At 51.5% G+C, this 27,887-nt stretch overlaps 1 long non-coding RNA gene across 1 annotated transcript; it reads right to left on the bottom strand.

Moving 5' to 3' along the window:
- Positions 1-549: 549 nt before the first annotated feature.
- On the bottom strand, positions 550-14,527 carry LOC141995447 (uncharacterized). Its single transcript, XR_012641322.1, has 3 exons — positions 14,238-14,527; positions 7,347-8,485; positions 550-1,019 (listed from the first exon to the last, which is right to left on the bottom strand). It is a non-coding gene; the product is annotated as an uncharacterized LOC141995447 (long non-coding RNA).
- Positions 14,528-27,887: the final 13,360 nt, after the last annotated feature.

Genomic DNA, 27,887 nt, shown 5'->3' with positions numbered 1-27,887 from the left:
CGGGACACGGTGCGGTCCAGGGGCCAGCACACTGGTGTGGGAACCAGAGACGCCGAGTTCTAGTCCTGCTGTCGACTCAGTGTGTAATGGGGAGTACGCCGTGCAAACTGCCCCAAACTGGGCATTCACGTTTAGTGGAGGCTTTTGAACTTAGCTTTAGCCTCTCTGGGTAGGTCCCCGCTGCAGCTGGGAGACAGCCTCGCACACTTGCACAAGCCCTGCTCGAGGTAGCGTTAGTGTGGACAGGTGGCAGCTTGGGACCAGGGGATTGGGCAGGCTTGGATGCCGGCGGGCACGAGCTGCTGTCCAGGCTGCAACGTCCACACTGTTATTTTGAGCATGCTAGCAGGAGTCTGCCTGCCTGGGCTCCGCCGCTCGCTCCTAGCTGCAGTGTGGACATAGCCTCTGCGCCTGAGCTAGGACGGCAGGTCTGGGCCTGTGCTCAATAATAGGCAGGAGCCCAAAGATACAGTCCTCCAGTCCTTATACACACACAACGTATTGAGTTCACTGGACGTTTTAGTTGAGTAAGAACTGCAGGATTGGGCCCCCAAATTGTCCAGAACGTTTCTTCCTCCACAGAGAACTGCTGCAGGGACACTCCATTTAATTACCAGGCAAGTTGCAAAGGGCCAGGGTCAGCAAAGAGCCTCACCTGGCCCAAAGCCTCAGAAACCTTCCAGCATGAATCTCATAGACTGGAAGTGTGGTCTCCTGGCTACAACTTGGGCTGGGATGGCAGAAGGGTGGGGTCCCTTCTCAGCTCTCCCCGACATACTGTATGGCCATCACTTTGGCCTCAGAGGAGCATTGTAGGGAGTGGTTCTTTCATGCTGAGACAGTGCTTGGAGATCTACCGACAGGAGGTTGTAGAAAAGCGCAATGTGTCGTCTGGCAGGCTGCCTTCGAGGTATCGGCAGGGACCATTTAGAATTACCGTGAAGTCTGGAGCCATGTCCCGTGCCAGACACCAGACGAATGGACTTCACTGGGCAATTGGTGCCTGGAGTAGCTGGGCCCTGCGGAGAGAGGTTGAGAAGGAGATGAGAAATGAGTCAGTCACTGATATTTATTCCATTCCCTTTCCCTCTGTCATTGTTAAGGTTCAGGCTAAGAAGTAAGAGAGCAGTTCACATCTGCTGCCAGGAATACATCAACCCTCTAGACGTCTTTTTTCAAATCTATCTGCAAAGACACGTGTAATAGATCCTAGAAATCATCTCGCTGCTTTGATGTGCGGCTCTCTCCTTCCCAATCATCCGATTTACTAAACAGAAATGATACAGAACCATGTGTTTGCGCTCTCCCACGCAATCCAGAATATTAATAAGGGTCTGTTAAATGCCACGGGAAAAAACAAGGCTCCGGCTGGAAATCAGTAGTAAATATTATTAGGAAGTAATTTCAGATATTCCATATGTAGCCCTGTAAATTGGGGAAAATGCATTAGTTCAAACCAAAGGCGTAGATTGTCCATTTCCCTTTCAACTCACACCTTAAATTCTAATCTAAATGCTCCAGGAGAGCCCCTGTGGGCTCCGATGTGCAAATAAGTTCCTGGGCTCCTCCAAACAATGTAACTCTTTAATATCTAATCCTGTCTCTGTGGGAGATTTGACAAAGTCAGTGTTGCCAACAGCAGCTTAAGGCAGCCTTGCGGTGAACAGGCAGGAGGCAGGAAGAGCATAATATCCAACTTTTCCTTGGGAGGCAGCTTTCCCTCTGATCATCGGACAACAAGCTGCTCCTTGCATTTGCTGTTTAGCCCCTTCACACTTTTCATCTGCAGAACTCCGCGTCCCCCCCGCCGCCAGCTGCAATGCACCTGCTGCCTCCGACCCCCTTAATATTCTGCATCAGGAAGCGAGTGTATATTCTATTGAAAGAGAATGGAGGGAGATTTCTTAGGTGTCTGCCTCAAACTGAGGCCGCAATGCTAGCTGTTGCTATTAAAAAAGAAAAGAAAAGAGCTGTAGTTGGAAGATGCCAGGTAACTCCAACAAGAAAATGGCAAATCACGTGCATCCCAGAATGAAGGCTAGACAGCAGGGTGCAGGTGCAGGTATTTGTGAATTACATTCCTGTTTCTCCAATGTCAGGGGACATTTAGCAAATCTGCAATTATGATCTTCAGTGTATTTGTGGGTTTCAGACGGCATCCGATGAAGTGAGCTGTCGCTCATGAAAGCTTATGCTCAAATAAATTGGTTAGTCTCTAAGGTGCCACATGTCCTCCTTTTCTTTTTGCGAATACAGACTAACACGGCTGCTACTCTGGAGCCTCTGATAGTGTGGCTGATGTTATTAGGCCCTGTGATGGTGTCCCCTGAATAGATATGTGGGCACAGTTGGCAACGGGCTTTGTTGCAAGGATAGGTTCCTGGGTTAGTGGTTCTGTGGTGTGGTGTGTGGTTGCTGGTGAGTATTTGCTTCAGGTTGGGGGGCTGTCTGTAAGCAAGGACTGGCCTGTCTCCCAAGATCTGTGAGAGTGATGGGTCGTCCGTCAGGATAGGTTGTAGATCCTTGATGATGCGTTGGAGAGGTTTTAGTTGGGGGCTGAAGGTGACGGCTAGTGGCGTTCTGTTATTTTCTTTGTTGGGCCTGTCCTGTAGTAGGTGACTTCTGGGTACTCTTCTGGCTCTGTCAGTCTGTTTCTTCACTTCAGCAGGTGGGTATTGTAGTTGTAAGAATGCTTGATAGAGATTCTGTAGGTGTTTGTCTCTGTCTGAGGGGTTGGAGCAAATGCGGTTGTATCGCAGAGCTTGGCTGTAGACAATGGATCGTGTGGTGTGGTCAGGGTGAAAGCTAGAGGCATGTAGGTAGGAATAGCGGTCAGTAGGTTTCCGGTATAGGGTGGTGTTTATGTGACCATCACTTATTAGCACCGTAGTGTCCAGGAAGTGGATCTCTTGTGTGGACTGGTCCAGCCTGAGGTGGATGGTGGGATGGAAATTGTTGAAATCATGATGGAATTCCTCAAGGGCTTCTTTTCCATGGGTCCAGATGATGATGTCATCAATATAGCGCAAGTAGAGTAGGGGCGTTAGGGGACGAGAGCTGAGGAAGCGTTGTTCTAAGTCAGCCATAAAAATGTTGGCATACTGTGGGGCCATGCGGGTACCCATAGCAGTGCTGCTGACTTGAAGGTATACATTGTCCCCAAATGTGAAATAGTTATGGGTGAGGACAAAGTCAAAGTTCAGCCACCAGGTTTGCCGTGACATTATCGGGGATAGTGTTCTTGATGGCTTGTAGTCCATCTTTGTGTGGGATGTTGGTGTGGAGGGCTTCTACATCCATAGTGGCCAGGAGGGTGTTTTCTGGAAGCTCACCAATGGATTGTAGTTTCCTCAGGAAGTCAGTGGTGTCTCGAAGGTAGCTGGGAGTGCTGGTAGCGTAGGGCCTGAGGAGGGAGTCTACATAGCCAGACAATCCTGCTGTCAGGGTGCCAATGCCTGAGATGATGGGGTGTCCAGGATTTCCAGGTTTATGGATCTTGGGTAGCAGATAGAATACCCCAGGTCGGGATTCCAGGGGTGTGTCTGTGCGGATTTGTTCTTGTGCTTTTTCAGGGAGTTTCTTGAGCAAATGCTGTAGTTTCTTTTGGTAACTCTCAGTGGGATCAGAGGGTAATGGCTTGTAGAAAGTGGTGTTGGAGAGCGGCCGAGCAGCCTCTTGGTCATATTCCGACCTATTCATGATGACGACAGAACCTCCTTTGTCAGCCTTTTTGATTATGATGTCAGAGTTGTTTGTGGTGTTACATTTGTCACATTTAACTGCTGCCTGCCAGCAGGGACCCTCTAGCCTTTAAAGTACAGGATCAGAAAAAATATCAAATCCATTTTGTGCTCAGCGATGCTGAGGCATTTGTAAAACCTCGGAGGTTTCAGAAATGCCTCGATACTATGGTCAGCCGGCAGCTTGCTAGTCTGATCTGCCATGTGATGAAAATGCATAAACCTCTGTGTTGTATCACTTCTTACCACAGATTATCTGTCGCAGCAAAACCAGCTTCCCTGTAAGAGCTCAGCACAGTATGTTCAAATGCACCTAGCTAGGATGCCTATAGGAACCTATTTGTCCCTAACATTGTACTTGTATCTCTGAATGCCACTGTCAGTTCCCTGGCTGACACCATCGCCAGTGACATATTTGCCCTTAATCATGCACTTGTCGTTCAGCGGTAACACCATCATTTCAGGTTTCAGAGTAGCAGCCATGTTAGTCTGTATCCGATGAAGTGAGCTGTAGCTCACGAAAGCTTATGCTCAAATAAATTGGTTAGTCTCTTAGGTGCCACACGTCCTCCTGTTCTTTTTACCATCATTTCAAACATTACTTCGTATTTTTCCCTGGAGGCAAATGGTTCTCCTTAAGCTCTGCGGACAGGACAAGAAGCAATGGGCTCAGATTGCAGCAAGGGCGGTTAAGGTTGGACGTTAAGAAAAACTTCCTGTCAGGGTGGTTTCAGAGGAGCAGCCGTGTTAGTCTGTATCCGCAAAAAGAAAAGGAAGACGTGTGGCACCTTGTTAGTCTCTAAGGTGCCACAAGTCCTCCTTTTCTTTCTGTCAGGGTGGTTAAACCCTGGAATAAATGGCCTAGGGAGGTTGTGGAATCTCCATCATTGGAGATTTTTAAGAGCAGCTCAGACAAACACCTTCTCAGAGCTGGTCTAGATACTTAGTCCTGCCAGGAGTGCAGGGGTCTGGACTAGATGACCTCTCGAGATCCCTTCCAGTCCTATGATTCTATGTTATCACAAACACTGACCAACAGCTTCCAGGCTCTCAGTAATGTTCACCCCTGATCTATGACATTAGTATTTATTTGAACGTAGTAAGGTGAGGGTCACAACTGAGGTCAGGCCCCCAGGTGCTGGTGGGGTACATACACAGCGTGAGAACCGGGCCCTGCCCTGAAGGGCTCTAATTGGAACTGCCAAAGGATGTTCCGGAGGGATGAGGGCCCACCACGGACACCCTGGCGTCTGTTGGGGGCCCAGCTCTGGAGTCTCAGCCCCGTGCCTTCAACACAGGCCCCTCCTCCTCCCACACTGCCGGGCCATGACCGCAGCACTGCCAGGACTGGGCTGGCAGGTCTCCCGGTGTTTCCATGAGTCCTGCGGTGCTGAAGATTTCCACCTGGCCTTTCGCAAGCCGGGCCGAGCTTCTCCCTGAGCTGTCACTGATGCTGCCGCGGATTGCTGACCCCAAGGGCAGCTGGGGAGACTGAGCAACTGTTCTCATCCTGCAGAGTGAGTCTCAGCTCCCCTGTGCCAGGCTTGGTCCCAGGCACCCTGGGCCGGGGCAGCAGCAGGCTCCTCCTGCCCTCTGCAGCTGCCCAGCACTGAGTGGGGTGAGAGAAGCAAAGGGGAACGGGAGGGGGAGGGGTGGTAGATGGAGCCTAGGCGTGGGGCCCCGACCTCCCCAGCGGGCTAGGCAGGGGCACTGTCTGAGAGGAGGAGCTGGGCAGAGAGCAAGGCAGGAGAAGGAGAGAGGGCAAAGCAGAGGGCAGTTTCCAGGGGAGGGAGGTAGCTGAGATCAGTGCCTGGGGAAGGGACGGGGAGTGCCCCCCACCCAACCAGCAGGTGCCCAGGTTGGACGTAGCTTTGTGCATTTCAGGGTCAGTGGCCGGAGTAATTTGGGATTCCTCCCTTCCGGTTCAGGAGTCGGAAAATGCCAACGGAGGAGGGGCTAAAAGTTCATGAGTGGTTTTTAGTCTCTTTCTTGGGGGGGCGGGGGGGGCAGGTGTCTTGTCTCATGGCATTTGGATTGAGGGGCAGCCTTACCCACCTCCTGTTAGAGGGGAAAAGGATAAACCTGCCCCAGACACAGCTGCCCAGCCATCGTCCTGCTCCGTCAGAGATTGCTTGCAAAGAGCCAGGCGTTCTCTGGGGTCTCGTTCCTAGCGCTGCAGACATTTACACGAGTGTCCCTGCAAGCTCCGAGTGACCATGTCTGTCTGTCTAGTCTGAGTCAGATCGGCAGAGACCGTGGGAGATTTCGCCTTCCTCTGCAGCATGGGGCACGGGTCACTTGCAGGGTTAAACTAGTGGAGTCTCTGTGACTTGAAGTGCTTAAATCAGGAGTTGAGGAGTCCAGGCACTCAGTTACTGGTCGTTACAGATTAGGGGACATTACAGGAGGGGTGGGCGAGATTCTCTGGCCTGCAACGCGCACGAGGTCAGACTAGAGATCACGAGGGTCCCTTCTGGCCTTGTAGCCCAGGAGTCTGTTTGAGAGGGGCCCATCTCTGCTGTTGCTCTTGCCTGGATCACCCAGCCTGGACCCAGACGTCGAATGATGCAAAATAGGGAGCGGTGCATGTTTGTGTTGATGCCTCTGTGCTCAGCACTTGCGCTGTGCACCGGGGCAGGTGCTGGGGCAGTGGGGAGAGAAACGAGGTAGGAAATGGAGCCCAGAAAGGGAATCCAAGATGGTGTCTGTGGGCTCAGCCCTGACACCTGCGTTCAGTGCTAGACTGCAGGGAGCAGGGCATCACTGTGCCCAAAATACTGGGGGATATTTGGGGGGCAGGGGGATTTACCTTCTCTGTAGGATCACAGGACCCCAACACTCACCCTCAGCCTTCATTAGGTTCATGCCGCATGGCTTTCTTTCTCCCCACCCCTCTTAAAGAAAGAGACCCCCCCAGTACTTACATTAGTTCCCCGCCTCTCCTGTCATGCCCCCTGCCCCATCTCTGCCCCCCAATAGATTCCTCCCCCTTGTGCCAGTCCCCCCATCTCTGCCCCCCAATATCTGTTCCCTCCCAATAGCTGTCACCCTCTTTTGGAGGCTGGGACCTGTGCCCCTGCAGCTGTCTCTCCCCACGTGTGACTCTCCCCGGGGGGACGTCCAGTGAGAAGCTGCTGCTCTCTCCCAGCCCCTGGCTCTGTGGACTGCGACCCAGCAGGGGACAGGCCCTGAGAAGGACGGAGCTGAGCCAGCTGCTAGGGGCATCCACAGGCACAGGAGTGCTGGAGACAGGCCCAGCTCCCCGACAGGGCCGGGGGCACATGTTAGAACAGCCTCGCTGCCCCCTTGTACGTGGTGAACAAGGGCTGCCATTGGCAGTAGCCTCGGGTGGCCCCAGCGCTCTCCTGATGAGCACAGGGCTGGGCTGGGGCCAGGGCCCTGCCATGGGGTGTGAATGAGGAAGGCTTCTTGCCTGCTTCTCCCACTCTAGGGGAGACCCTGCCGCGTGGTGGCAGTGAGAACCCAGGAGCAGCAGGGCAGGGATGCCCAAAGAAGCAAGGCCCGGTTAGCGTGACTGGCTACAGATGGATAAAAGGCCCCCTCTGAAGAGTCCGCGGCAAGGTGAACAGCTAAAGAAAGACTCACCTGGCTACCCACAGCCTGGGGCCCTGCAGTGCCTGTCTCCTGTCAGGAAAACTGCAGCAGAGAGTTAAAAGTGGACTCCAGGGACACCCTGAGCTGAGGACCGGCTCTGAGAGCAGGGAGTGGTCCTGGCCCGCACCTGGGTGTGTCAGTTCAGATCTTCCGCTCGGATGGGTGTCGAAAACTGTAGCTACCTGAGTTGACAAAGTGATTGGTGGTGATGCAAATCCATACAGCTCTTGAACCGCAAGTCAAAATCTGGCTCTCATTGCCCCTGCTCACCTGACGCTGCAGAACCAGCTCAGCCACCAACGGACTTTACAAACAAACACCTGGTTCCCACTGGAAAAAGAAGGCAGGTCCCATGAGCCTGGCGTGAATGGAGCCTAGCAATGAATGAGGCTTTGGGCTGTTAGCATGCGGGGCAGAGCTGCACTCCCCTTCAGTGCCCCTGCTTCCGCTTCACCATCCCTGGATTTTTGGTCATTTCTTCAGCACCATTTGCCTCAGCCTCCTGGTTAGACCCTGGCGTTTCTGCTGTAAGCCTTGCTTTTCTGGAGCTTCTGCCCTGGCTGGGAGGAGTCATTCTGGGCAGAAAGCTGGCCTCTCTGTTCCAGGCTGTGCGATTACAAGCAGTATTGTCAGGGCTGGCGAAGTTGTTTTCGTGCTAGGGTGGCACTGTTTGGTGGTCTGTGTGGAATGAGTTTGGTGGCCTCACCCAATTCCCAGTGGACACAGGTCTACACTGCAGAAAGTGCCTCCATATTTGGCATGGACTGACCTTCTTCACAGCCCTGGAGGGACTCCGAATTGGAAACAGGCCTGGAGCCTGACCTCTCCTCTCATCCGCCGAGCGCTGGGCCTGGCAGGCTGGGGCAAAGTCACATTGGCAGGGCCCTGTTGGGATGCTCATGGCGCCACGGTCTGTTCTGTGGCTGGAGCACTTCAGTCCCCCGTGGGCCACACACCATCATTAAATCACAGAATCGTAGGAGTGGAAGGGACCTTGAGAGGTCTCCTCGTCCAATCCCCTGCACATAAAGGCAACACTTTTCTTCTAAGTCTGTTAAGTGGCGAATCTTGCATCCCAGCACTGCATAAAGAGGCACAAGAAGATTTGCCAACAGTCATCTCTGCATGCTCTGAAAGTAAGTGAGAGAGATGTTGGCATAAATTACCACATTGTCATCCAGAGCTCTGAAATTCCTACAGAATATTTAACGGTTCAAAGGGCTGTTGAAATAATTTTGCAGAGCCTAAGAACAGTTGGTGAGCTTGCCATTTAAAGTATGTCAACAAAACCCTGATTTCCTAGCACAGAAGATTTCCTGGCATCAGCAGGTCATGTGCAGCCGGCCCTTTTTTACACCAAACACAGCGAATTTAGTCCCGAGTGATTCATTAGCCTAATGAACACGCTGTGCCTTCGTTCTTGCCTGCTAGGCCTGAGGTATACATCACGCTCCCCCCCGCACTTCAGCCCAAATGTCACTTTCCCGTCTGCTCCGCTCGCACGTTCCTGACTGGAGTCGCTGGCAATGTAATCACAACTTTGAAACATCAGTGTTGTCAAACCAACACGGTTCGAGCCCAGCCGGTCAAAGGGAGCTGTGATATGAAGGTGTCCAGTGCAGTCATCACAGCAATGTCTGTGTACAAAAGAGAGGCCGGCCGTTCCAATGACACTGGACAAGCCCATCACACACTGAAAAGCCAGTTAAAAACCAGTTTTGATTTTAACCACTAGATGGGAGGGAACTGCTTTCTGGATAGAGTCACAGAGTCGGGCCTGAAGGGAGCACCACATCCTCTAGTCTGACCTCCTGTGCGTCACAGCTCCCAACAGACGGACAGGGCCATCGCTGGCTACTAGCCAAGATGGTCCGGGGTGCACCCCATGCTCTAGCTGTCACTAGCCTCTGACTGCCAGAAGCTGGGACTGGACGACAGGGGATGGATCACTCGATAATTGCCATGTTCTGTTCATTCCCTCTGGGGTACCTGGTTTTGCTGTTGGAAGACAGGGCACTAGGCTAGATGGACCATTGGCCGTTCTTATGTTCTTAACACCATCCAGCACCCACTCGCTAAACCCAGCAACCCACGAATCGCAACCCACAGCAGACTAGACTGTGATGTGCCGCAAGCAGCTACTGAGGAAGGACTGAGGGGCACCAGTGCCCCAGGCCCCCGCAGGGGCAGGGAATGGACTTAGTGAGAGACACCCAGACAACGCTGGGAAGTGTCCCACACCCACGCGCTGCAAAGGAAGGCAAAACCCCTCCAAGGTCCGGAGGGAAAATTCCTTCCCGACCTCATGTATGGTGCTCAGTTAGACCCTGAGCATGCAAGCAAAAACCAGCCAGCCAGGCACCTGACAGAGTGCTCGGAGAAACTAGCCTAGTGATGCAGGCTGCAGGAGCTTTTTGAATGGCTTGAATTTTCTCTTACAGCCATAACTGATTGTTTCAGATTTCTTTGTTGCTGGATTCTCACTTGAAATCAGGGCTGTGCATGCAAGGAAATGCCACTTTCTAGAGCCCACTGCTGGCAGTAGCTCACGAAGAGCCTAGTGGCTGGCCACACCCGGGAACTGGAGCTTCCTATCACTGGGGAAGTGTTTTCTGTGGCAGGAGGAAGGTTCTCTGGTGAGCTGTGAGCCAGCAGGGTGCACAAGCGGTGCCCTGTGCCAGGGCTGCTCCTCCCCTTCCCAGTCCAGTGATTTGATGATTAATGGACCCTTTTCAGTTCCAGGCCCCTGCCAGGATGGGCTGTTATCTGTACGTAGGAGTCAGCCTTGTGCAAACCCCACAGCCTGCCACTCCCAGCTGCCCAATGAGGTTCCTGCAAGTGAACGACCAAAGCTGGTAACTGCCACCCACTCGCCACTAATGAAAGGGGCCTGTGTGTTAGGCGTGACACGGCCCCACACGGCAGGGACTTGGCTGGAGATCTAAACCCTCCTCTGGCTGATGGTGCAACACATTCGTGTCGCTGGTGATGATTATGGGACTTCTAGAGGTCAATATCTCAAGAGGGAAGGTTCTGCCAGGGGAGTCCCTGGTCGTGTGGGGAAAGGGGGGTGGGTGTGATCTCCCAGGCTGATAGCTCTGTTCTCTCCACCCCCTTCCAGGCACTGGGTGGGGGGGGGGGCGGTTCTAGCCAGGAGCAGGGGTTACGCTCCCCAGTGAGATTCTGGCTAGCCCAATGCAGGAATAACAGGGGAAGGGGAGCTGATTATGTCCACCCCCTGGTGCGTTGGCCCGAGGCTGATCAGGACTAGCTCGGTGATGCTGTTGATTCTGGAGCGCTGACCAGTGTATCCTGCTAACTGGTAGAGGGGAAAGATCACTGTGTGGTGCAGTGGCGGATAGGAACCCAGGCAGCGTGCCTATGGATTTGGATGGAAGAGTCGCTGAGTTTGAGGCCTAGGCAGGGCTTGTTTCCTCTTTAAATCCCAAATCGTAGCATTTCTTAGGCAAATACACAGAGCACTTTGCAAATTGGTGTGTGATACAAAGTGGGGGCGGAAAGGGCACTGCTGAGCTGTCATTTACTGGCTCTTCTGTTGGTTTGGGCAGAAGATATGGAAAGCAAAGAGTGGAAAAGCAGCTGCTCAGGGCACCCCTTATGTAGGGTGACCAGACAGCAAGTGTGAAAAATCGGGACGGGGTGGGGGGGTAATAGGAGCCTATATAAGAAAAAGACCCAAAAATCATGACTGTCCCTATAAAATTGGGACATCTGGTCACCTTACCCCTAGGATCTGCTGTAGGTCACTCAGTGCAACCAAGCATCCTGTTAGCACGTCTCCAGTCGCTGAACTCTGCAGGTCTCAGCTCGGAGCCACACAGCGCATACGGGTTTATCACACAATGTAGACAGCAGAGTTGTGTCTGACTGGCAAAGACCGAGGGCAGATCCAGCTCTGGTTAGGGCAGCTTTGCACACACCCTGCAAAGCTGGCAGATCATGCCAGTAGAGAATCTCCTTGTCTAAGTGAATCCCCAATTGGCACAGACCTGTGGCATCTATTCCATATCCCCTCCCATCCCCTGGCAGAGTGGACATGGCTGGGGAGAGAAGGGTGTGGCCAGGGCATCCCTTTCTCTGTCATGGGTGGATGGTACAGTTTAGACCAGCCTTCAGACTGCTCTGAGTTGCACATCAGGACATGACCAGCTTAAAGCAACCTCCCTGTCACCCACTTCTGCTGCACCCCCACTGCACCAGGTGCACAAAGCATGGACCCCAAACTCTGGCCCACTGTTACCCCCTGTGTTGTTTTATTCAGACTCCTCCTCCTGCTGTGCTTGATTGGAACATGGATTTAAAATGATCTTGACTGGGTTCTTCAGTAAAGAAAGCCCCGTGATGGATTCAATCGGTATCTAATAGCACTTCAGTTCTACCTGGCATTCAAACAGTTGCTTAGCTACTGCTAAGGTTTGGCTTGATTGTTCTCCTGTCCAAATACGCAGTGAACAGAGATTGTGTTAAGGGCCATTTACAGCCACTGAGCATACACTGCATGTAAATGCTTCTAAACCTAAACTATCAGTCTCTGTGATTGCACATGTATAAACAACAGGTTATTCCTGACTGGAGCCCTGTTTGAATTTTAACCCTATCCTCCAAAGCACTTGCAACTCCTTCCATCCTTTGTAATTTGACCTAGTTTCCACTTTTTGTAGGACTTTTTTTTTCTTTTCTTTTTTAAGATCATTGAAGGTCTCCTGGTTAAGCCATACTGCCAGACTTCCTGTCTTTCCTATGCAGTGGGATAGTTTGCTCTTGTACCCTTAATAATGTCTCTTTGAAAAACTGCCAATTGTCTTCAATTGCTTTTCCCCTTAGAATTGCTTCCCATGGGAGTGTACCTACCAACTCCCTGAATTTGTTAACGTCTGCCTTCTTGAAATCCATTGTCTCTATTGTGCTGTTCTCCCTCCTACCATTCCTTAGAATCATGAACTCTTATGATTTCATGATCACTTTCACCCAGGCTGCCTTCCACTTTCAAATTCTCAACCAGTTCCTCCCCATTTGTCAAAATCAAATCTAGACCAGCCTCTCCCCTGCTAGCTGTCTCCACCTTCTCAACTAAAAAACTGTCTCCAATACATTCCAAGAACTGCTTGGATAATCTGTGCCCTGCTGTGTTGTTTTCCCAACATATGTCTGGGTAGTTTGTCCCCCATCCCCACCAAGCCCTGGGCTTTGGACGATTTTGTTAGTTGTTTAAAAAAAGCCTCACCCACCTCTTCTTCCTGGCTAGATGGTCTGTAGTAGACCCCTGCCGTGACATCACCCTTGTTTTTTACCCCTTTTATCCTGACCCAGCAACTTTCAACTAGTCTGTCTCATTTCTATCTCAACCTCAGTCCAAGGAGGTTAATTTTTAATATATAAGGCAACACCTCCTCCCTTTTTTCCCTGCCTGTCCTTCCTGAGCAAGCTGAATCCTACTCTACCAATATTCCAGTCATGTGTATTAGCCCACTAGGTCTCCGTGATGCCAACTAGGTCATAGCTGTGTTTATTTACTAGCATTTCGAGTTCTTCCTGCTTATTCCCCATACTTCTTGCATTAGTATACAGACATCTCAGATACTGATTTGATTCCCCGCCCCCCCAGTTCTGTCTTGTCTCTCCCTTATCCCTGCTATAACAGCCCATGCTCCCCCCAAATTCTGACCCTTCTCCCAGGTCTCCATGTTTTTGACTTCTGCATGCGCTTTGGTGTCCTGCCCCCTTCGAACCTAGTTTAAGCCCTCCTCACTAGGTTAGCCAGTCTGTATCCAAATATGCTCTTCTCCTTCCTCGATAGGTGGACCCCATCTCTGTTTAGCAGTCCTTCTTCCCAGAACAGTATCCCATGGTCAAGGAAGCTGAAACCCTCCTGGTGACACCATCCTCGCAGACAGGCATTCACCTCCAGGATGCATCTGTCTCTGTCTGGGCCCCTACCCTTGACTGGAAAGACTGAAGAGAACACCACCTGTGCTCCGAACTCCTTCACCTGTACTTCCAGAGCCCTGGAGTCACTTCTGATCTGCTGAGGGTCATACCTTGCAGTATCATTAGTGCCCACATGGATGAGTAGCATGGGGTAGTACTCAGAAGGCTAGATGATCCTCAACAATCCCTCCATAATGTCTCAGATACAGGCCCCTGGCAGGCAGCATACCTCCTGGGATGCCATGGCAGGGTGACAGATGGGTGCCCCCGTCCTCCTCAGAAGAGAGTCTCCAACCACCCCTACCTACTTTCCTCTTGGGAATGGTGGCTGTGATTCTCCCAGCCTTGGGAGTACATGGCTTCTCCTCCTCCTCCTTTGGGGGTGATTCCTCGTTGCCAGGGCAGCATAACTGTTCTCCGTGACCATGGTTGGGGGGTTGCGAGTAGGATTGGAGTATTGTCTGCTGCCAGAAGTCACCAGAGCCAGTGTTCTCCCTGTGACAGAGCCACGTCGTCCTCCCCCGAGGGTGTGACAGCAGTCCTCTGTAGCTGGGTAGCCTCCTCAGCCTTGGATGTCTCCAGGTGAATACTCTCAAGGAATTCCTCATGTGCAAGGATACTCCTCAGCCAAGCCACCTCCTCCTGTAGCTCTCCCACCTGCTTCCTGAGAGATTCCACCAGCAGACACCTCGCAAACTAGATGGTCCCCCCAACCTGGCTTTCTGTGAGTGTGAAATGCAGGCTACTATCTCTGCAAATCCACACCAGGATCTGGGTAGAGGCCTCCATGGTCAGGTTCTCCGTCTGGACACAGGCGCAGGTGGAGGAGACAGGAGCAGCATTGGCATTGGCGATGCGGCCCTTCCTAACCATAACGACTATATTACGTCTCCCTCCTACGAACTCCCTCTCAGACTCCCCTTGGTCACTTACCCTCTGGCTTTTAAGGCCTTCTCTCCTAGCTTAGCCCTGCCCCCTCGTTAATCACACAGGGGGAGGGTGATCACAAGGCTGATTGAGGCTGATCAAAGATGATCAAGGATGATCCAGGGAACCAAAGGCTCAGACAGTCCCCAGACACACAATCCCAACTGATCCAGTAACTGAAATAACCTGAAAGAGAGAGAAAGAAAAACACAAACAGCCAAACAAACTCACTCACCCCAAAGTTAGTACTTGCGCCCTGTTCATTCAGAAGGGAGATCTCCTTCTCCCCACCTCAAACTCCCCTGTTTTATCAAGTGATCCATCCCCTGTCATCCACTCTCAGCATTTGAAGTCAGAGGCTCAGGGACACCCAGAACATGGGGTTGTCCCTGCCCATCTTGACTAATAGCCACTGATGGACCTGTCCTCCATGAACTTATCTAGTTCTTTTTTTGAACCCAGTTATAGTTTTTCCCTTCACAAATAACATCCCCTGGCAATGAGTTCCACAGGTTGACTGTGCATTGTGTGAAATAATACTTCCTTCCGTTTGTTTTAAACCTGCTGCCTGTTAAGCAAGGATGTTGTGTTTTTACACAACAATTGGTGTAGATTTGTCTTTGAGATATTGTCCCAGTCAACCCATGGTTTATGTAAAGTCCTAATGGGCTTGCATAGCCTCTGGTACCCCAGTTTTGTACCAGTGAAACTTCATTAATGACAGTAGAGTTACTCCAGATTTACACTAGCCCAAAGAAGAGGAGAATTAGACCCAGTGTGCAAGTTCTTGTTTGCTTATGAGGCATGTGTACGTGTGTGTGTGCGGGGCGTCTGAGCATGTTGTACTCCTGACCTGGGCTGCAGAGCCGTTGGTCTGCTCATTTAAATCCCTGTGACGATTCACTTCTCCCACAACCCCTACAAGAAACGACCTGACTGCGGGTGCCGCTCATTCACTCTAGCTATTTATCTGCTCATTGCAAAAAATAGATTCGTAGCTCCATTGTGCTGTGCACTGCCCCACTCTGAGCAAGGACATCGGTGCCCCTGATTTTCAATTCCTGCCCCCACGTCCTCTTTGCACCTCTGGTTGGGCCCTGTCTGCAGATAGTTTGTACACTTCTTATGGCAGGGCTCATACCATCCCTCTGCCCTGAGAGGCACCTAGCACATCCTACTGCCAGTACAGTAATAAGCAATAGTAATAACTGAATGCGTACAATTTTCATTGTTTGTCAGCGGACTGGGGTACCAGAGCAGATAAAGCATCCAAGCCTCTTAACGAAGTCATTTGCTTTTGCCACGAACCAGCCTGCAAGTTTCTGACTGCGTCCATCGGCGTCAGTGTTCGTTCGAATGTTGATTTTCAGGCACTGAGCGTATTGCACGTGGGGGATCAATAAGTACGCTTCCCTCCCAGCTATTGAAAGGAACCTGTGTTACGTGCACACATCAGCCATTGATAACTGCAGCCTGAGGAAACGAAATCCATTACACACAAATCGCAGCTCCCAGGGGAGAGGATTTGACAGTGTCTGACAACGTGTCTAGTGCCCCCGCTGCAGGTGGGAGCCTTGCTGAAGCAGGGCGGAGGAAACACCGCCTCTGTCTGTTACACAAAACTACAGGGTTTGTGGAATTTGGGCACTTTTACAACCATTTCTTACGGGCTTCTTTCATTTATAATCAGCCTGCTGGGCTCCCCAGAGCCATCCCAGCCCCAAGCCACTTCTGTCTCCAGCAGGGCCAAACTGCAGCCCCTTTGGTTTAAGCAGCAGCTTATCCGACTTCAAATCTTCCTCGCTGCGGACGGGGTTATACAGAACGGCTCAGGACAGGCCTGCACTGGGGTTTGCTGCCCTGGCGTGCAGGGAATGAACCAAGGCCCCACAGACCAGTCTGAGACACTTGACGGGATGAGCTGTGGCCTGGGGGTCTGTCAGCCTCAGCTTTGCTCTTGCTCTAGGGCTAGTGCTTCACTGCAGTCGCGGCGGAGTGGAAGGCTGGTCTTCAGACAGTGACAGGGGCTCACAAAGCAGCCCCCACACCGAGGGGTCTCCCACCAGCACATCCACGCTACGTCTGGCGCTGGTCTCCAGAGTCACGCAGCTAGCGGCTGTGTCGCCATTGAAAAGACCTGGGAGCTCTTGGCCACCCGCTCGTGGCTGCTGCATAAGTCTGCACCAACCGGAAACGCGCGGAGGCTCTGCGGAGCGCTGAGGGAAGAGAGGATAGCGAGCGATGCAGCCTGAGGCGTGTGCGTCCCACGGGGCCGGTGCCGGGGCAGTACTTCACTTCCAACCATCTGCCTGCTGTCAGCGCACACGCATTCAGTCCTGGCAGTAGGATGCAGGTGGAAAAGGAAACCGCCCAAGCTAGAAACCAACATCCCACTTCCACCAGCCTTTGGGGGTTGTATTCAAACCAAGGGAAGCAAGCTAAACAAACCGGGGCGGTGAGAACCCCGAGCCAGCGGCGCACGGGCAGACCTCGAGCACACGTGGCCCCGGGTTTGCAGGGCTCGCTGATGGAAGCAGAGCTGAGCCTTGGCGTAGCCTTCCGAGTGTGGAATGGGTATGGACAGCAAGGGCCCCTCTGGATCCTGCCTGTCAGAGCTGCCAGGGGCTTGTCCAGTCCGTCTCTGCTCCTGCTCGGACACCTGCGCCCACTGAGGCCAGTGGTAACAGTCCGCTACACGCCGATGGACGCAGGACCGAGCCTTAAGGCCTGATCCAGTGCTCATTGGCTGCAGTGGGTGTCTTTCCACTGAGGTGGATCAGGCTCTGATTCACAGGGGTGTGTTGAGTCCAGTAAAGGCTGTTTCCTGCCCGTTCCGTTACTGGGCCGTAAGGAGAGTGAACGGAAGGTATCGTCTGAACCCCTTCTTTGAAAGTGCTGCCCAGCCGCTCAGCGCACGGCTGGTGTAAAGCAGGCCTCGGCTCATTCTAATGCAGCAGCAGCAACAGAGGGAGAGAGGAAAGAATCTGGGAGGCTTCAAACACAGGGATGTCACAAGGAGCGGCACTTCCAGGAGCGCCATGCAGCCCCCAGTGGTGCTCTGAAACTCTAGCTGCAAGGCCCCCCTTTGGTGCAAGCACCTGCTGGGAAGAACTCCCGGGATAGCTAGGGCAAGGAGGGTATTCTGCTGCAAGTTTCATGTGGGTTATTTTGGCTCTTCTCCAGTTTTTTCACCACCAGAGCCTCTAAAAACTTGAATCTGATTCAGGAAATCATGAAGGTTATTGTACAGTGTAAATCACTGCAGTTTGGTGCAGAACCAGCATTCCTTCCTTTGTATTTGGTGTTTTGTGCTTTGGGAGAAGAAAAATTCAGACTGGCGACTGGGTCATGATCGTTCTGTGGGGAATTCTGAAATTCTGCAGTCCTGCTGTGGATTCTGCATTTCATTATTCAGGACACACCTCTGAATTTTATGGGCAGGTACAGTGAATGCAGGCTAGCTGTCACTGCAGTACTCAGAACACTCTGAACAGGATTCTAGTGACTGTCTGGGCAAAATTCCTTGTGTGTGTGTGTGTGTGTGTGTGTGTGTGTGCGCGCACGTGTGTGTGTGCACGCACGTTCATATTCTCTCTCTCTATTTATATGTTAACAATATTTATAACAATCTATAATTAATACAACCCTAATAGTTTCTTCACTTCTAGTCACGGAATAGTTCCCTTGCACTGGTGCAGCTGAAATAGTTTCCTCTGATCATCCAGAAGAAGCTGTTGAAACAAGGTGATGCAAATCTAGTCCGCAATCCTGCAAACTCTTATGCATCCAAATAGGCCAGATCCACCAGTCACCCAACTGAAGCTTTTCTATGAACCTCTGACCTTGCAACAGACCTGCACATGGTTCTTTAAAACACTCAGAGTTCTTTGCTAGCATGAAGCTTTCTTTTAGTTTCTAGTATCCACGCTCCCACACACGTGTCTTTTTCTGTCCCCAGCAGCTTGGGCCAGCGTCTGCATTCACGCTGACGGTCTGTTGCCCCACACAGGGGGCATGTGAAATGCCTGAGCCCAGTTCTCTGAACATCACTTTCTCTCAAGCTTCATTTAACATGAGAGCAGCATGATCATTAATGTGAGCAGAGAATTGCTCAGCCAATACCAAGCAGCGTTACATCTGCCGACTGCAGTCCAATCTCATCCTTTCAGCAAGTCTACAAACCTTTCGAGTTCTTGCAATCGGTAAGCATGCTTCAGCGTTGCATTCTCACTGCTATGGCCTGTGTGCCTGAGCACCATGGTACCTAGCACGGGCTCTGCAGCCTGCCTTGTAATCATGGTGCACCTTCTGTGCACTCAGAGTCGCCATTGTTCGCGGATGGTGCTTCAGAAGGCTACAGCATAGGACGCAATCATGAGTAGGGATCCTGCTAGCTCGCCATGGCTGGTGATGTCAAGAGTCCCAGTGCACATTCTGGTAAACGTACACATCTCCGGAAAGCACCTGGACTTGACAAGCATGTTGTGTCCGAACGCTGAAATTCACATATCAAGCAACTGCACAGAAAGAAACCTCTCTGCTTCCAAGGATGAGGAATCTGCTTTACAAGTAGGAGCACAGGGAGTAAAACACTTGCCAATAGCGTTGGATCAGTAAGAAGTAACGTGTGTAGAATTACCAAAGAGCATTTTGACTTGGGAAGGACATATTCCATGCAGGTACCTATCAAACGGGCGTTCTTCTGCCAATCAACAGGCAGCAGAGGTTGCTTCTAGCCAGACATGTGCCAGGTGACACAAAAGTAATTTGATCAGTTGGCGAATATGGATGTACGTCAGTGAGCTACCAGCTGGGATACCAGGATTTAGGATCTGTCCTATTCCTATCTGCCTGTGGAGCCAAGTAGAAGAGTCTGGACTGCCTGGACTGATGATGGAAAATGGCAGATTGTGACCAGCATGTGTATGTAACTTTCTTTATCTGTAAGGGAAATTATCTACGTGCTCTGAAAGTGCAATATGTGCCTCTTTCTTCACTCTGATCTTACTTTGCTTTCTCTCTCTGTTAATTCCATCCTCTCGTTCTGTATCCATTAGGAATTATTGAAATTGATGCACAAATATCTCAGTGACCTCCATGTTCTTAGGCAGGTACCCACGCGCATGCGGATTCCCAGTATTTTGCAAACATATGGTCTAGATAATAGTTAGTCCTGCCATGAGTGCAGGGGACTGGACTAGAAGACCTCTTGAGGTCCATTCCAGTCCTACATTTCTATCCAATAGCTGTGCAAAATTAACAGTTGATATTTGATGGAATGTGGCACTAACTTCTTGTGCTGCTTTGTGGAGAGTTCACCCTTCTTTTGACAAAGTGGCTATTTTTGCATCAAAATATGCGTTTTTATGGTTTCTCTGTGGAAGCTTCCAAAACAATCTGCTTTTGCTCAGGAACAGGCCTGGTGAAGGGGCCCATTTTCACTGGGAAGTGCGTGCACCTTAACGGAGATAGCTGGGAAGACGGCCCCTTTCCCAGTTCATATGGAAATATTGAACACCTTGCATTGCAAACAGCTTTGCCTTTCTTTCTACCTATTTTGCACATCTCTGAAGCAGCCCCCACACCCAGCTGTTCCATTCCGGGGGGCTCTTGTCTAGGGTTCAGTTTGTATTTAACGTGTTCATTACACAAAGTAAAACTATTTCCCCATGTTTATTTCCCCCCACCCCCACTGTTCCTCACAGGTTCTTGTCAGCTGCTAGAAATGGCCCACCTTGATTATCACTACAAAAGGTTTTTTTTCTCTCCTGCTGATAATAGCTCATCTTAAGTGATCACTCTCCTTACAGTGTGTATGGTAATACCCACTGTTTCACGTTCTCTGTGTATATAAAATCTCCCCACTGTATTTTCCACTGAATGCATCCGATGAAGTGAGCTGTAGCCCATGAAAGCTTATGCTCAAATAAATTTGTTAGTCTCCAAGGTGCCACAAGTCCTCCTGTTCTTTTGGCGGATACAGACTCACATGGCTGCTCCTCTGATTCCTGAGCTGAATAACCCTGGCTAAGATCACAGAGGTGTCTTTACTAATGAAAACAGGGGGGGAAATGTGGTTGGCCAAGATCAGTTTGTGCCCACTGGGGCCTGATTAAAATCAACGTGGTTGTTGCTCTGGCTCATATAATTAGAGACACTCAGTTGTTTCTATCCTCTCTATACAACCCCTGTAAACTGTTTTGTGTTTGGCATTTCCCTTTTATATTCCTTTTCATTCTACATTGTCCACGGGGCAAGTAATGACCACGTGTGTCTGATTTACGTGAGAAACGCAGGAAAAGCTTGCAGAGAGATCGGTCATAATCTATCCGACTTCACATTGCCAGCCATGCGGTGGGACACGCACCCATCCCACTGGTGGAAAGGCTAACGAGCGTTCCTGCACTCAGACAGTGCCAGCTGGTGCCCCTGCAGAACATGCTCCACCTGGAGAAGTGGCGTTTAAATGGGTGAGACTGGCCGCAGAAGAGGGGAGGAGTTTTCCCAGGAGCAGGAGGCTGTCTGGGACTGCTAGGAAGCTGCAGAAGTAAGGGAATCTCAGCCTGAGGCAGTTGTTAGCCTTCTCCCACCCCCCCTTGTTTGGGGGCAGCTTGATACTCTGAGCTTGGTACTAACAAAGGACCCTGGAGGGCTGCTCCCAGCTGGTAACCTGTGGTAGGACCTGGGGGGGCCCTGCCAAGAGACTAGAGGTAAGTGGACTATAACTGGGCTCAGAAAGGGCCCCAGGAGTGAGCTGAACTCCCGCTGGGAACAGTGAGGCTGCCCAGGAGTGCGGGCTCCAGTAGGACACCTGGGGGCAAGAGCCTCCGACTGGCGCTGAGCCCAGGCTGGGGGTCAGCTGCCTACCAGTAGCTACTCGTGCTAACGAAAGAGCTTTCCCGTGCATGGACAAGGTAACTCCGAGGGGCCCACCGCGAATCCTCTGGTTTGCGTTCATCATCCGATGCTCTGGTCCCAGCCGCAGTGGATGGCCATAAGATTGAGGGCTACATTTGGATTTTAAGCCCTGGTGGCCAGGCAGTGGGGAGCAGGGGTCACCTCGCAGAGTGTGCCTCAGCAGGGTTATGGATGACCCAGACAAGGCGCCCCCAGGAGCTAGGAGAGGTGCCGGGGGTCATGAGCCCTGCCCCTTTTTATGGAACCGGGGTCGGGGGGGGGGGAGTCCTGTTTCTGTCTCCGCTCTCTTGGCCTCCTTTGGGGAGTCTAGTACCAGCCTGGGTTGCCTTTGCACTCCCCACTGGTCCCATGGGTGGCCCTGGCACAGGGCACAGTGTGGGACGGGGCAGGATATTTGTGCCCTGCTGCCATGCAGGGCCAGCCCCGAGTGCTCAGCATGGGCTCTTCGAAAGCACTCAGCGATGGCCCAGTGCTGCCCTGGTTGGGATCACGGGCAATTTGCCGCCGACGGCGGCAGAAGCAGGGTCAGGCCAATGTGTAGAGCTTTGAAGACGCCACCCGTACGGCACACCATGGGCTTCCACAACCTGTGGGTCATGACCCAAAAGTGGGTCACCAGAATGTGTCAAAGGGTCACAGGGGAGATGGGGGGGAGGGGCAAGATTGGGTCCTACCTCCGGGAGTGGGGGGAAGCCCTGGAGGGGTGGTTTGCAGAACCTACCCCATGCTCACCCTGCCACGACGGCTCCTCTCCTGCAGCACCACTCAGGTCTGGCCCAGCCTCCCCTCTGGCGTGATGACAGGGGGGCTGGCCTGGGCAAATCTCAGTGACCGGTACTGTGACCCCGTCTGCCAGTCGCAACCCCAGAGCAGGGAGCTGAACCCAGCCAGCCCTGCAGGACAGGAGCTGCCATTGCAGGTGAGTGTGGGGCAGGCTCTGCAAACACCCCCCAGGATCGCCCCCCCCACAGGGCCGGCCCCGGCCCCCTCCCAGAACCTCCCACCCCCACAAGGGTGGGACCGAACCCCCACACCTCCCACACAAAGCTTGGACACGTTGTGACAGGATGCAATGCCCAGAGTGGGGAGCCGAACTGAGCCAGCCCCACAGGACAGGAACCATCGTGGACCGTTGACAATTTAGGGACGTACAGGGTCATGCCAGGCCATCGAGGTTTACAAATGGGGTGTGACCCCCTGAAAGGGTAAGAACCGCTGCTCTACAAGGGAGTTCCCTGGAATGTTTGCTGGCTGGGTGAAAGAGAAGCTGGGTTAGGAAGGGGTAAGGACTGGAGATGAAAAGAATGAGACGAGACTTGGCCTATTAGCAGAGAATTATTTGTGCAGTAAAATGCTGAAGCTGTCTATCTGCCATGGCTCTTGGTTACTGTGAAAGAATGACGTCCGATGAAAGGGGGACAATGATCTGACCCTTGTAGCACTGAAAATTTGTGAGAGGTACTAAATAGAGGGTGGAACGATCTATAGTACATATGGATCCTCACATGGTGTAAACTGGCATAGCCCCACTGTCTATGCTTGGTTTGTTTCCTCCTCACTGTTACTTGATGATTGCATTTAAAAAATACGGCTTGTCTCAGAACCTAAGCTAGGGTATCTTCTTATGTAGAGTTGATGGAAAGATTTTCTGCTTTGCTTTCTCATTGTGAGATATCTATTAATATCTATTCAGGTACCAGTCCCAGTGTGTATTCAGTGAAATCTGTCCTTAGTAGAAATCCACAGGACTAGCAAAAATTGTTTGCCTAGCGAACTAAAGGTTAAATATACCTGCACTGGAAACTTTACAGACAAGGGGTTTTCTGTTTGGGGTTATCCCTCATGTCGGTCTCACCATAATCACGCTGGGCGTGAATTTCATGTGCACCCCGTGGGCTGGGTGCTGCTGAAAAGGGGAGGTGCACTGGAGATGTTTGCCCCACCCCAGTCCTAGGGCTGGTTCTGCACCAGCCCAGACTCTGGCGTACATAGAGCAGTCTTGGGGCTGAGGTAAAGTATGCTGGCTCCCAAGGACATTCCAGCCGTCAGAGATGGCTGGCGCACGCTCTCTCTTCTCCAGGAACCTCCCCCTGCCATGACCAACAGCCAGCGGTTTCCCCTCTCCAGGGCCAGAATTACTAGGTTTAAGTCCAAGCGCAAAGCCGAGCTAGTGGAGCCAAGGGTCTGACCCAATGACTTCTCACTCCTGGCCAAGTGTAAGAAGCATATAGGGAAAAGCTTTTCAAAGGTGTAAAGGGCAGTTTGGCACCCAACTCCCACTGAAAGCCAGTGAGAGTTGGGCACCAAATTCCTATTCATGCCTTTGAAATTTTCTTCCATTGACTTCATTCCCCCAAAGGTGAGTAAAGCGAGCTGGTTAAGGAGGGCGGGCAGAAAGGGTTACTGGAGCACGTGGGGGTGAGATCAGTGAAAGGTGAGCAGGCTTTCCCCAAATCCTCCATTGTTCTAACAGCTCAGAGCCTCAGAAATAAATGTCCGGGGACTGACTCTGATACCTCACATCCACTGATGATCAGGGGGCTGGGACAATTTGGATTGTGGGAGTGCTGAGAGCCATTGAGCCAAACTGTAACCCCTGGATATGATGGAAACCACGTCAAGCCAGGGGGTGCGGCAGCCCCCCAGCACCTATGCTGGTGATCTAAGAATGAGAAGACCTGGCTTGGCTTTGCTCTATAAATTGCCTTTCCGATTCATCCTGTGATCAAACAACTTTGCATTTTTCAATTACAGAATTACCATGTAACTATCCAGTCTCCTCTTTACCCATCTAGTCCTGGCCTAAAGTACAGCCTCAGTGAACAGGAATTAAACTTCGGTAGGACGTCACATACCTGGTACGTGTTAGCCTTGTTTTTATAACTGAAACGCTTGTTCCCTGGCCCCTAAAAGTGCAGCTGAAACTCCTTCAACAAAGTGGGGGGGTTTCAAAAGCACCAAACAGTACATCTACACAGCAAAAAAACCTCATGGCAGCGGGTCTCAGAGCCCGGGTCGCCTGCCTCAGCCTTGCAGGGCTCACGCTGTGGGACTAGAAATAGCAGTGTAGCTGTTCCTGCTCGGACTGCAGCCCGGACTCTGAAAGGCGGGGAGAGGTGAGGGTCTCACAGCTGGGCTCCAGCCCGAACGGGAACAGCTACACTCTGTTTCTAGTGCCCCGTGAGCTTGAGCCAGTTGATGCAGGTTCGGAGCCTCGCTGGTGTGGGATATTTTTTTGCAGTGTAGACACACTGTCAGTGTCTTAGGCACAGAAGTCCCATTGGCCTGACTCTCGGTCGTGCTCAGAATCCTAAATCACGCAGGTGCTTTTGAACCGCAGCCCTGCCCCCCAGTGTTCATGTGGGAGTCAGGTGCATGTAGCTTGTTTCCGCTCTAAAACGTACCTCACCCAGGGAAATCTGAGCATTCAAACTGGAGCGTAGGCGAGGGCATCTGAGGTGTGCAACGTGTGGACACTGTCAAGATTTTGGTAAAGAAAACGTGACCCAATTTTCACAGCTCTGGAAGCTGTTGTCCTGGGAAAGACATTTCAGTGACCTCAAGTGTCAACCCCTGACCTGCCCCCTCTGCTGCTTCCCCGGGCCCGAGCTGATGACCAGGCCGGTGCCGCAGAACCGTAGCTGTATCAAAATGCCCAGGCTTCAGTGCCACCTCGGGAGTCGGGACACTAACGTCTCACAGCGAGTGCAATCTGCCGTGCGAGCAACTGAATGGGCTGCGGCCTTTGGAGCTCATGGAACAATATCCAGGTTCTGACTTATGTGCTGGCTGTTGGCGAGCTGATCCGCTCTGCTAAAAGCTAGCTGAGGTTTGTAGGCATGTCAATCAAACCAGGCCTCGCAGTGCAGGTCTGAGACAGGAGGGGAGCATTTGGTAAGCACCAGCTCCCACGTTGTCCAGCAGTGTGTGGTAGAGAAGGAAAGGGTTTTGTTTTGTGCACGTGTTTAAGGTTAGTGTGCTCAACCTGTAGCTAAACCAGGGTGGCTGGTAAGCGTGAGGACCTCGTCTGCAATCCAGGAACAAAAGAGAGATGCTAGCATTACACACCGGGCTGATCATTGCCCGCGCTGCAAGGCTGCATTCCCCCCAGATGGTGTATTTGGAGCACACCTTTGCTCCCTGCATGCAACCTACACACTGCTGGTCCCTGAATGTCAGCAGGGGGAGGAGGCCTGGGGGGTGCACCACAGTGCTCTTTGACCTTACGATGAATGTTTATTAACCTGCTGTTTGCCCATTGCTGGCTCATGTCCGCAACAGATGCAGCAGATGCGGGGCGCCCTGGTAACCAGCCCCATGCGAGGTTCCTCTCGAGTGTATTTCACACACAAGCTGCTGGGTAGCACAGGTCCTGAAAAGCCCGTCCTGGTGTGTGTTGGGTGTCAGTCGGGTGGGGGAGGGGAAAACGGAACGTTCTAAACGAGGTTGTCAGGGCACAGGGAGCAAAACCAATTTGCGTTGTCTGTGGCTTTACAGCAGCACTCAGAATAGCAAATTTTTTCTTCCATCCAAGCTTGAATGCTGGCGGAGACTCTGCAGAAATTGAATTGATTAGCAGGGTGCTGGCACATAAAAGATAGCTGTCTGCACAGTAACTTAGCTGGCAGTGGGCAAACGCAGGAGCCTAAATCCCTGGACAAAACAAATCCCAGCCCATCTCACCCCTCTCTCCCCATTATATTGGCACAGCAACGGTGCCAGGCTTGTGTTAGTAGACAGCCAATCTGCAACCCTAGTTATTGTAACCCCCACAACAATCGCTGTGAGATCAACTGGAACTCAGCAAGCCCACATCACCGGCCTTCTAGTATTATTGCCAAAATGACCAGCAACTCGACTGAGTGACCTTCGCTGTGTGACAGGCGAGGGGCTGGACTCAGATTTTTAGAACTGGACATTACAATGTCTGTCGCTGTCCATGAAAATGAACACTAAGCCCTGGAACCGGTTATCTGCACACACACTCACCGCAGCTGCCGGTGCAATCACACACCTGCAACTAACTTATCTAGTTGAATGTTTGACATGCAAAATTGTTCCGAGCATTTCTAATTGTTGGGGCCTTGGTTTGGTGCCTTGGCCAATGGTCCAAACACCACTTACTCACCTCACTGTCATCACATCCTTTGGCCCTGCAAACCATTCAGAACATGTACTTTAGAGCTGCATGAGGCAGCGTTCCATTTCTCTTTGCAGTATGTTGAAACACACGCTGTATAGAAAATATACAGTGCGGGGCCCTTTCCCTTTGCCACAGCTCTGTTATTACCTGCCCGTCTCTCCTGGGATTCTGTCCTGGGCCTTTGTGCACCACTCATGTTCCTCCTCCTGTCCTGTGCACTGGGACAGCAGCCCAGGGCCCGCTCTTTATGGGTGTTGCACTTTTTTCATCTTTGCTGTTACATCTTGCACTTTTTCTCAGGTATATGGGTGGGACTTCAGACTGGAGGCCTGGGAACATACTGTGAGTAAAAATACATGAATGAGCTTCACACAGGGCGTGGATTAGAGCTGGGCTGGGTGAATGATTCCTTCCAAATAACATACTGGGAAAATGCATTACAGATCTAGTGTGGGCAGCAGCCATCTTTGTTCTGTTTTTATACAATGGGAGCCTGGCCCCTAGGTGCTTCTCCAAATAAAAATAACGTAAGTTTAGGCACAAGTATGAAATCCCAGGCCTTGGCCTTAGACTGCTATCATGAGCAAGCAGCGCAAGAGAGAGCTTTAAAAGTTGATTAAGGACAGAGAGAGAGAAGAAAACATTGCCATTAAAATATTTGGAAACAGAGAAAGAAATTAACATTTGTTCTGGAAAAAAATCCTTTTTATTATTGGTTACATAAAGGTTTCAGAGTAGCAGCCGTGTTAGTCTGTATCCGCAAAAAGGAGGACTTGTGGCACCTTGGAGACTAACCAATTTATTTGAGCATAAGCTTTCGTGGGCTACAGCTCACTTCATCGGATGCATTCAGTGGAAAATACAGTGGGGAGATTTATATACACAGAGAACATGAAACAATGGGTGTTACCATACACACTGTAACCAGAGTGATCACTTAAGGTGAGCCATTACCAGCGGGGGGGGGGGGGGACACGACAACCTTTTGTAGTGATAATCAAGGTGGGCCATTTCCAGCAGTTACATAAAGTTTGTAAGTTAAGAGATGTCAGTAAAATGCCCTGGCAATGCACCCTGTTCCTTTGGGCAGAAAGAAAGATCAACTCAAACATTCTAGCTTGGGCCTGATTCTCCAGCTGTCAACTGGAAGCAGATCCACAGGAGGTCCTGGTGTTACAGCACTATAGGACTGGAGTAAGGAAGAGCAGAGGCAGGCCCATTTCCTCAGCAGCTGGGATTAATTCTGGCTAATTCACGTAGAAGACAAGAGAGAGGATAGAAAAATCAAAGTTTCTTGGCGTGGTGAATTATTCTTTTCCCGGCCTGCTGCTGCTGGACACATGGGCTCATCTTTTGCTGGCATGTTTGATGTTCAGCCACCAGTTCTTTCACCCCAGCTGCGTGACATTCAGCCTGTCATGGTACAAAGCACTTGAGTAAATTGTGACTGCCAGGACTGGAAACAAAGAGACAAAGCTAAATGCTGGAGAGTGCCTAGGACAGGGTAAGACCATATGTTAGGGAACATTAGACTGGGGTGGGGGGATGACACAAGGTATCGCAGGCACTTGAAGCCTGCGTTGTCTTTGTGGTTA

The sequence above is a fragment of the Natator depressus genome, chromosome 10 (assembly GCF_965152275.1).
Source record: "Natator depressus isolate rNatDep1 chromosome 10, rNatDep2.hap1, whole genome shotgun sequence".
NCBI classification, from domain to species: Eukaryota; Metazoa; Chordata; order Testudines; family Cheloniidae; genus Natator; species Natator depressus.
The sequence above is the reverse complement of the archived record's forward strand: the minus strand, read 5'-3'. Positions and strand labels throughout refer to the sequence as shown.